The following is an 11203-nucleotide window of genomic DNA, read 5'->3' as shown; positions in this document are numbered from 1 at the left end:
TGACTTCACATCTGGACCCTCCTTGGATTCTAGAAGCATAAAGTTACAATATTGGTCATGATTGAGGTCCCTCTTGAGCATGAAGCTCAATTAAGAACTTAAAATAGGCATTTAGAGCCTTTATAGCCATGCATGCACGTAAAGTTTGCAACTTTACATGATAAGCATGCCCTGGAAGCTTGGATCTGTGATTTAGAGCTGCTGCATGGCTCAAAGCAAGTCTGTATGGAAAAAGGACTGAATGGACTCGGCGAGTCGCAGGGTTGACTCGGCGAGTCACATGAAGATGGCCGTGAACTCGACGAGTTGGATGAACAACTCGGCGAGTCCGATGAAGATTACCATAAGACTCGACGAGTGGATGAACAACTCGGCGAGTCGGATGAGTTTTCCCTAGGATATGTATGCGTGTGTATCCGTCGAGTTACGAGGAGGGAACTTGACGGGTGGCCTTAAAGTTTGATCGAGAATCGAAGGAACTCGACGAGTCACCCCGATGACTCGGCGAGTTGGAATGTGCTTCAAGGAACTCGGCGAGTAGCCGAGGGTACTCGGCGAGTTGGGGTCAACATGGACTGTTGACCTTGACTGAGGACTTTGACTTTGACCTGGGGTTGACTGGTGGGTTATGGAGTACCTTATACGGTTAAGGACTTATGAATATATTGTACTATGATCATAGGTGGTGGAGCTTGTGTCAAGTGATACGAGAGTTAGAGTTTATCTTCTGAGTCGACATCTGCAAGGTGAGTTGTCCTCACTATATCGATAGGGTCTACGGCACCAAGGCCGGCCCTTTAGTTGTTATTGTTATGGTATGCTACATGTGGTTATGATCTGTTATATCGGAATCAGGGTAGACAGTATGTTATGCTCTTATGATCCGTAAGGATTGGTATGTTAGTGACCTGCTAGGTCGGTACTCTAGTTACGAGAGAATTCTATGATTGGTGATCAGTATGATAGATATGTTTGATATTTTTATATGCCAGTATATGATAGTTATGCGCACATGGTTATTTGCTTGCTGGTTAGGTTGAGGCGGTCCTGCTTTGTGCTGAAGGCCAACATACCCTATGAGCGGTCCGGGGAGACTGCAGGCCCACGAGGCGGACCAGTCATGCCGAAGGCTCGGGATAGATTCAGATAGACTGTAGGCCCTCTAGGGCGGTCCAGTCAGGCCGATGGCCAGTATGCATGTTGATTGATTGATTGTTGCTGATATAGTATTGTCAGTGTGGTATTGGTATTTTGGGGGTAGCTCACTAAGCCCTCGGGCTTACAGTTTCAATTTATTGTTTCAGGTACTTCAGGAGATCATGGCAAGGCGAAGGCGTGACCGTACCGCTCCTCATCCTTATGTTATGATTTTGGGACACTCTGATGAATATTGATTTGAAAACATTTTTGTAAACGATGCTATTGGTTTTTATGTATGATTGAAAAAGTTTAAATTTGGTGTAAAATTTATGGATGTTACACTTTTGCTATAATATTTCTATTTGCCATGTTCTCACGATTCGAACTATGAAAAGGGATGTCGTAATCATAATCGAGTGTGAGAACGCAAGAAATATTTCCATATATATAGAATTCTCTTACGTTGAATCCTTTCAACATAACATTCATATATCTTTTTGACTAAATTTGATTAAAATTTCTCGATCTAAACCTTTAGATTTGAAACGAAGTATACTATTCTTTCCCTTAATTATAGCAAAACAACTTTTCAACCTATGCAACTTTGCAAAGTGAAACTTTTGTTTTCTATAATTAACATTGCTAACTTGCAATAATAATCATGCTCCCACTAACATGATGATTATACCAGTATAACATTTATGCTCCCACTAGCTTTGACACGTATTCAGAAAACAGTTAGACTTTTAAAAGACAATACTTATTGATTTTCCAAAGTTCATATTTCCAAATACGATGTGATTTGATAAGCTTTTATCTAAGCATATCAAACTCATACACGGTACTTTAGACAGCTCACATGTGTGTCTAAACAATTCCAAAACTTATAACAATAAGTCTCGATTGTTCAAACTAATTGCCAAATCTCACAACTCGAACTATGAAAAGGGATGCCGTAATCATAATCAAATTTGAGAATGCAATTTACATAATCGCTATCTCCTTAAAATATCTTTTAGTGAAAGCGTTTCCTCACAATCATTTTCATGAAGGAGAGAAACCTTATGACACTTAGATTTTATGGTGCATGTGTTCCTATCCATGCAAATTTGTCATAAGCATAATCGTAATACAATGTTTGTGACAAATTTAACCTCTTATGGACAGAACTTGTTCATTATTAATTTCTTGCCATCAAGGGTCCCACCATTGCTTCCAAATTATTTAGCAGCTCACCTATGCCAGTCAGTGTACTTTCATTGATCAAGGTGTTACCCTTATGCATCCAATTGAGAACTCGTAGAACGCATATGCATAATCACTCAACTGGATTGACACAAAAATAAAATTTTGTCAACACGATAGGTTACAATCCTCAAGTCGTGTGCTAGTGTTTAATAGGTTTACTTCTTGATTTGTTATTGAAACTTTTCAAGATCTTTAGACTCCCACTGACATCTTGACATATTAGATTCTCTTATCAAGAAACATTTCTTGACAACACAAATATCCGAGAGTTAGTGTGTCTCTATGCCAAGACAAAACTACGCGCAATTTGGTACTAGTTGGTCTTTGTCTTATTCAAGACATGACAACTTACCAAAATGTGCAAGTGTAAGAACATTCCTACTTAAGATTATCTCACTCAAGTCACAATCTTGGAGTATGACTCTAAGACTTGCTTTTGGAACAAAGTACGATACATTTTATTGACTTAACCACTACAACAATTCCTGATTCCTCTTCTTAGTCAAACTAGTGTACTAAGGTATCCTTAGAGGATGAATTGTAATATGGTTCCTACAATAACCAAGACGATCATAAAACACGATACAAAAGTACTCTCCCTTCTTCTTAGAATTGGAGAACCTTTTATCTTTCTGCCTTCATTGATTCTTCTTATTCGTTCTTCCATTCATTGAAACTTTTCAATGATTCAGAATCACACTTAATCTTGTAAGCATAATCACGTTTACTAGACTTTTAGTAAATCATGACGAATAATCTTATCGTTCTTTGTGGTGGACTTGACCAGTGCACAACATTGTGTACCATATCTCCTAGTCCTTCACTTGACTCACATACTTATGTGAACAAAGAATTAGTCTCAATTTCCCAAATACGAAGGTTCTCATTTATCACACAATACCAGTTGCATGATTCCAAGTTTCTGTCCAATTGAAACTTGGGTGATGAGAAACTTTCCTCATGTAACGTCCTAAATTTCGAGTCCAAAAATTTCATTTTAATTAACTGATTATAAAAGCATTCATAAGAAAACCACATAAAAGATATCATTACGTAAATCAATATACCATGTTTGAAAACCCAAGTCATAAAATAACATCAAGTCAGAGTACAATCCCAGAATATCTCAAGTGCGGAAAATCAATGCGAGTGTGTATGATGTGCTGCTACCGCGCCAGCTCCTTCCCCTTCGCTGAAGAGGTACCTGAAAAAAAAACTATAAACTGTAAGCACGAAGCTTAGTGAATTCCCCCATCGTACCGCATACCATACAATCACATAACATACATATGTTGTCAGGCATATCTGGGTGCCCGACCTACCCCTTCGGTCCTCTCGACCGGATACCGCCTAGCATATCTGGGTGCTGGCCTCCCCTTTGGTCCTCTCGACCGGATACTGCCTAGCATATCTGGGTCCTGGCCTCCCCTTCGGTCCTCTCGACCGGATACTGCCTAGCATATCTGGGTGTTGGCCTCTCCTTCGGCCCTCTCGACCGGATATGGGGGACTATTTCACTCCACTACTACTACCACATAACATGTAACACATAATCATATTCTATCTAGCATGACTGGGTATGACTACCCCCTTCGGCCCTATCGACCGGAAATCTTGGGGACTATCTCCCCTACTGCTAACATCATATCATACTAGCACATAACATAACAGGTAGTAGAAAACCTAGATGAATATCACAAAGACAATCATCTATCATACAACTCCTACTGGTGGGCCGACATTGTGGCCGTAGACCCACCGCTACTGGAAGGTAACTCACCTCGTACGAGTAGCTGCTGATAATCTATGCGGGAAATCTCTGTCTGATGCTGCTCCGGAAATCCTCCGGCTATAATCCCCACAAAACACTCAGTCAGAATCTGATATCTACTCTTAGGGTAAAATGACTATTTTACCCCTAACCAAGACCAAGTCAAAGTCAAAGTCAAAGTCAACTTCCAGTTGACCTGACTCGCCGAGTTGGTCCGCCAACTCTTCGAGTCCCTATCCTTTTAACTGTCCTCATCCACGACTCTACTCGTCGAGTTTAGAAATGACTCGACGAGTTCCCCTTTTATGCGAACATCGAATGAACCTTCATCCGACTCGCCGAGTTGTATGAACAACTCGTCGAGTTCATCCTCATATTATGAACCAGTCCTGTCTTCGACTCGCCGAGTTGTATGAACAACTCATCGAGTTCATCTTCAAGAGTTGGGAGATTGCCTTGCACTCGCCGAGTCTGTTCTAGCACTCGTCGAGTCCTATGAACTCCAGGTCTCCTAACACGTCTAAACAGCTATGGGACTCCCTCTTCTAACAACTGACCATCGTAGAAGGGTTTAAGATGGCTGAAAGCGCACCGACTCGCCGAGTCCCAAGAACGACTCGCCGAGTCCAACCTTGACCATTTCTATACAGTCGATCTAAATGGGATTTAATACACCAAAACCATAGATTTGGCCTCCTAATGTCCATTTTATACGTAAAGTTCCAAACTTGATGCACATGTATGGGGTTTTTAGCTCAAAAGTCCATAGAAGGTGCTCTACAATGTGCATGGGGCTCTCATGGCCATAAAGTTGGCACCTTTATGCCATGAAACCCCTCCAATGACTCAGATCTGGAAGTAGAACCCCATGAATCACCTTACAAATCCGAAAATGACTTAAGAAGCCCTAAATGCACCATGACTCTAGGCCCTAAAGATGAACAACCAAAAAGGAAGACCAAAACAGGGGGCATTTACCTTGCTTGAGCTGAAGATGAAGTAAGATCTCTGGATCTACAAGTCCCAACTCGAAATCCCAAGCTTCCTCTTTCCTTCCAAGCTTCACAAACCAACCAAGAACACCAAAATGGCCTTAACACACACACAAACGGCTAGGGTTTCGATATCCAACTCTAAGAGAGTGTTAGGGACAAGGGAGGCTGAGTTAAGGTGTTTATATAGGGTGCAAACCCTCAGATTTAGGGTTTTACTCGCACAGCGCCTACTCGCCGAGTCCGTCTTCCGACTCGTCGAGTAGGTCACTTAAGATGTCTACGGATCTTGACTCTACTCGACGAGTGGGTCCTCCGACTCGTCGAGTCCCAGGGAAAAACATAAAAATGCTTGAATTAAATGCGTACCAGGAATTGGGTGCTACACCTCATTTGGTAAATTTCTGACATTACCACAAATAACATAACTAAGAATCAAATCCATTCACAATATTGCCATTCAAACACCAATTTTCATAAAATCCCAAGGAAACATAAATAAGATAAATCAAAATTTATTTTATTGCGGAAAAATATTGTCCTTACAATGCGATTACAAATGAAAACTATGTAAATATTATTTAGCAATCTATCCTAACTCTAAAGTAGTAGCTCAAACAATCCGATCTTTGAATCATGCGATCAAGATCCATTTCTTCATGACCAGATTTAGCTCACTTCTTTCCTTTTAAGCTTCCTTTTCTCTTCGATTCTACAAAACACCAAATGTAATCTTATCACATCATGTATTAAGAATCTAAAAAGAACTTAATAGAGTTAGATAGTGGATTTTACCTGATGCAGAGTCATACATCTTGACTCTCCCATCTCTTAGATCTCTTAGGTAGTCAGGGCAGCTTCATAACCAATGCCCCCTCTTTTGGCAGTAGAAACATATGGATTCTTTTGGAATGGTACACGAGACTATCTCAGACTCAGCCTTTCTCTTTCGTAGAGAAAACTTTTCTAGACTTCCAATGTTGTCATTGCCCATAGAGGGTTGGGATATTGATTTACCAGATAAATTTGCTGACGAGTGCGCCAAATCATTTCTGATTTAGTAGCAATAAGCAAATAAGTCAAATCAATAAGGGTCATGTTGTGGTCCATCATATAGTACTCTCTAACGAACTTATCATATGATTCGGGAAGTGACTGAAGAACCAATTCAACATCCAACTTCCTTTGAACATCGACACCTAACAATCCCAATCTATCAATAACCTTTTGTCCAAGATATGAGCACATATAAACTTTCCATTTTCATGTCTTTTGACAATAGGGCTTGAGTGACCTTGAACTTTTCAAGTCTTCGAACACGTGGGTCAGGGAGAATTATTGGAGGAGGTGGAGGAAGAGAAGCATGATTTCTATTTCCACAATCCAATCGTGGAACATCATCTTCATTTGGAAACTTTTTCCAACGGATTTAGGAAGACCATAGTTGTCAGACTTTGACATCTATAAAACAGGAGAAATTCAAGTTTAGTTGATTGAGTCCTTAATAAAACACCCCAATGAGATTTTTAAGGCTAGGACCCAACACAATATCCTATAAATTGGAAGAGGGATGTCGTAATCCAACTCGCAAAACATTTGAAGGTAAGTGAATGACGATTCACTAATTTTCCACCATGAAAAAAGAAAAAAAATTTAAGTTTTAAATGTATTGAAAACTCCTAGATCTTTTGATATTCATCGAACTTTTCAATGGCATGTTTAAATCTCGATATGCCCCTCGATTTGTGACTGGGATGCCGAGGATCACAAAACAGGGTGTGAATAACCATGCGAATATACGTGGTGTCCTCAATGTTACAGTCACCTAATCGACGTGTCGGTTAACCACACACGCTCCATCGATCTATGACAAACATTGGATCACCCTTCGCTACCAATGCCAAACCCAACTTAGTGTGCCGGTTAACCACACACGTTCCACTAATTGTCTCGACAAGGGTACAAAATGTAATTCCATGGAATTGCATCGATTTCACTTTTTCCTAAAGTAACTAAGATTTGGGAATTTAGTAAAACATTTAGTTACTTTAACATTCATTATACTTTTAATGAGGAGAGGGTTTTCCCTATCCTACCCATTCGGCTAGCGACCATCCACTAGTCAAGAGTGCGGTGGGTAAGAGTGGATACCCATTCAATCGCCATTTTATAGGCAATTTCCTTAAACACCCCTTATAGACCAGCTTCGTGAATGAGGCCTACTAACGGTAAGACTAGCAGTTTAAGTTATACATATATAATATTAGACTTTTAATGTTATATATAGTATAGGGTGTATTTTACACTTTTAAAATACTAGGTGGTTTAATTTTATAAATTACACTTTTAATTTAAATTAAATATAAACCATATCATTATGGATTTATTAACTTTCTTTTAATTATACCTTTAATTAACTTAATAAAACCATAAGGGTGTAATTTGAACTTTTTTCCAAACTAGGGTTTTAGAATTTAACATTTTAAAATCAAACTTTTAATCAAAATTTAAATTCCAAAACTTGAGGGCAAGTTTTGAAACATTTCAAAATATTAGGGTTCAACTATTTAAATTTCAAAACAAAAACTTTTTAAAGTTCAAATTTAAACTATAAAACCTAAAGGGTAAAAAATTGAAACTTTTCCAAACTTTATCATGAACATTCTAGATCAACAATTCAAATAAGGCAATTAACAATTAATTTGTGGTTATTTAATTTTGACTTGGTCCAATTACTTGCAATATAATTTACCAAATAACTTAAATAATTAAACATTATCTTATAAGGCAACAATTATTTGATTAAATGGCAATTATCTACTATTTTGGCAAGGATATTCACCCAAAATCAATAAAAACGGATTTTACTAATTAAAAACGTTTATGGTAAGTATTCCAAGCCAAAACAGCAAGAAAATCGCGAGAATAAGCTGTCAAACCCTCTGACTCATCGAGTCAGGTCTGGACTCGTCGAGTACAGCCGACTCGGCGAGTTCACCAAGTGACTCGGCGAGTCAAGCAGTCAGAACCAAATAAAATCGATTTTTTAAGCAATTTTCGATCAAATAAGCATCAAATTCATAAACAAACAGCCCTAGGCTCTGATACCACTGATGGGTTATGAGCACTACAACATTCCTATGGTGTACATGCAAACCCTAAAGCTTTGGATCTAGTTTGTCTAATGAACATGCAATAATCATCCAAAGCCATAAACCCTAGATCTAGCATGTGATAATCAATATTAACATAAGAATAGGGTTTAGATCATACCTTGATTGTTATGTAGTAATAACAATCTATTCCTTCTAGTAATTGGCTTCTAAAAGCTTAGAGTCACAAATGTCACTCCTCTAATGGCTCACAAACACCAAGAGCAAGAGGATGAAGAAGGAGAAGAAGAGAGGCACTCAAAAATGTCTAGAAACCCTAAGGAATCAGTTGGCCACGTTTTTGGTGCCCTAAGGGTGCTTAAATAGTGAGGCTATTAGGGTTATCTAACAAGGAAACCCTAATTTGACTGCTTAGGCCCTAAGCAACCCATGGACTCCTCCTTTAGAGGCCTTGGACGATTTCTAATGTGTTTCCCCATAGAATTCGTCCATCCCTCTAATAAGAAGTCCATTAGCCCAATATTCAACTATCACACAATTGATAGTTCTAGTCCCCTAAGTTTAATTAATCTCTTTTAGCCACAAAATTAATTCTTAATTAATTATTGACTAATATCAATTAAACAATATGATTTCTCCTTTAATATATTATTCTCATAATATATTAATAAATCATAATTAATCTCTTTCTCCATAAATCATCCTATCAAGTTGCTTTGGTGAAGGCAACCCAAAAGGACCATGCACCATCGGGTCAAGTACATACCAAAATAGTTATGGACTTAGACACTAATCCAACACTTACTAGCATCACTTTTTTGTTTGATAAAGAAAACCCAAACTGCCCTACTAAAATCGTCGACAATAGTAAGAAAGTAGTTTGCTTTTATATAAGAAGGTAATCGATACCCACCCCAAATATCACAATGAATTAAATCAAAAATTTCTTTCGTTTTGATTGAACTAATAGGAAAAGGTGTCCGGGAAAGTTTTGCCTTTGCACAAGAATCACAAACTTGACTATTAAAATTGATGGTATTATTTCTAGCTAAAATGATTCTAGAGAGTTTATCTTTGGAAGCGTGACCCAATCTCTTGTGCCATGTGTCTGCAACAGTCGTCATAGCTTTCCTGATCTTGGTCATCCCCATTCTATATAATCCACCATCACATCTACCCGCTCCAATCAAGTTCCTCGTAAGTAACCCCTGCATGACAAAAAAAATCATGAAAAAATGACACAACACATTGAAGGTCCTTGCTTAAACGGCTAACTGTCACACCCCCAAACCAAGGATGGCGGAAACGTTCAGAGGTGGCGGACTTCATGTATAGTATCACAACAACGAGTATAATAGTGCTCATAGTAAATATAACCATCATAAATATAATTGAAAAAGTTACATCATATTATGAGTTTACATGTTTCAAAATAAATTACATTATGATGACAAAATGTATAAATTGACATCTTGCGTCCCATCCTCAAAAGCAGTTGGTTATCTGTTTCACTGGTTTCCTGAGAATACAAGTAGTTTTGAAAGAGTGTCAACAATTAAGTTGGTGAGTTCATAAGCTTTTGGATGAAATGTTGGAAAAACCTTTATTTGTAAATGTAATTGAATACTCAAGAAAAATCCAATATTTTCCTTATACAAAGTCGTGTAGTCTTAAATCCCAAGACTGAGAGTATGTAGTTTTAGATAGATAAAGTCCCTTTTTGTAAGGTAGTATTTTCCCGTAAACTTGAAATGTTGTTAACTCCCTATGTGATTCGTTATAACCATACTATAACTAGAATGAACCTGCTACAACGTTTTTCAGACGTCAAGATCCTATGACTTTTGTCACCCGTAGACCTGCAGGTCCAGCTGTAGCTAGCAGCAAGGTGTGGGGTGTCAATCCCAATATAGATCTATACATAATTATCACGCTCTCCCTACAACAGATTCTGGTTATAACTTACAGGAATTTTTAACCCGTACTCTAAGAGTACATCTGAAGAATTGTCTCACAACTTACGTTAACGAGTTTACGTGTAGTGTTTGAGTAAAAACCTTTTCTGTGGCGGAAGTGAAATCTCCCTTTGTGTACTAAATTAGTGATGTGAATTTCATAAACCATACCTATTATAGTTTATCATGTAGTAGTTGAAAATCCGATAGTATTATGGTGAGACCCTTCATGTGTATGTAATAGTTTAACCAATGCATAACTATATTTATTATATTTCATCTTGCATTATTTGTAATTACAAAGGACCCTTATACTTGATAGAGTATTTTTTTGTTATATAAATATATCACAACAGAAAAACACATGCAAAATATGAAGTGATCAAAGATTACACTTTGCTCAACATGTTACAAAGTGTTATGAAAATTGTAAGCTGTTAACTCGTTTTTAACTTTTCTACACTGTTTTAGAAAAATCATAGAAAAATCATACGAAGTCAAAAACTGAATCCGAAAACTGTTAGAGTTTAGAAAACGTGTCTAGTTTATTCATAAATTTTATTATGATTTTTAGAAGTCTATAACCTGTGTGAAAATGTTCATATTCACAGACTGGTCCGAATTCGTTTCTGAAATGATAGGCAGTTTTGTAAAAATCACCATAAATTGTAGAAAAATAGTATGGAGATGTGCAAGTAGTCATTTTAAAGGTATGAACCTAAACTATTTGAATATTAAACAGTTTTGAAAGATATTAAGTTTAAGATGGTCAAAATAATCCGTGAATAGGACTCAACGTTTCTGATGAAAGTTGTTGTTTGAGTTTAGTTGATTTTTTGGTATTTTAACTTGTATTCTCCCCCTAAAACTTGAAGAAAACATGAAATGTGGGGGTATGAACTCACTTTGAGTTATCTCTTAATATGGATGATGAAGAGAAGAAGTTTCCAAGTCAAGAACACTTGGGAGATGCTTGAAGATTTG

The sequence above is a fragment of the Lactuca virosa genome, chromosome 9, assembly GCF_052849685.1.
Source record: "Lactuca virosa cultivar CGN04683 chromosome 9, Lactuca_virosa_CGN04683_v6, whole genome shotgun sequence".
Taxonomy (NCBI): Eukaryota; Viridiplantae; Streptophyta; class Magnoliopsida; order Asterales; family Asteraceae; genus Lactuca; species Lactuca virosa.
The sequence above is the reverse complement of the archived record's forward strand: the minus strand, read 5'-3'. Positions refer to the sequence as shown.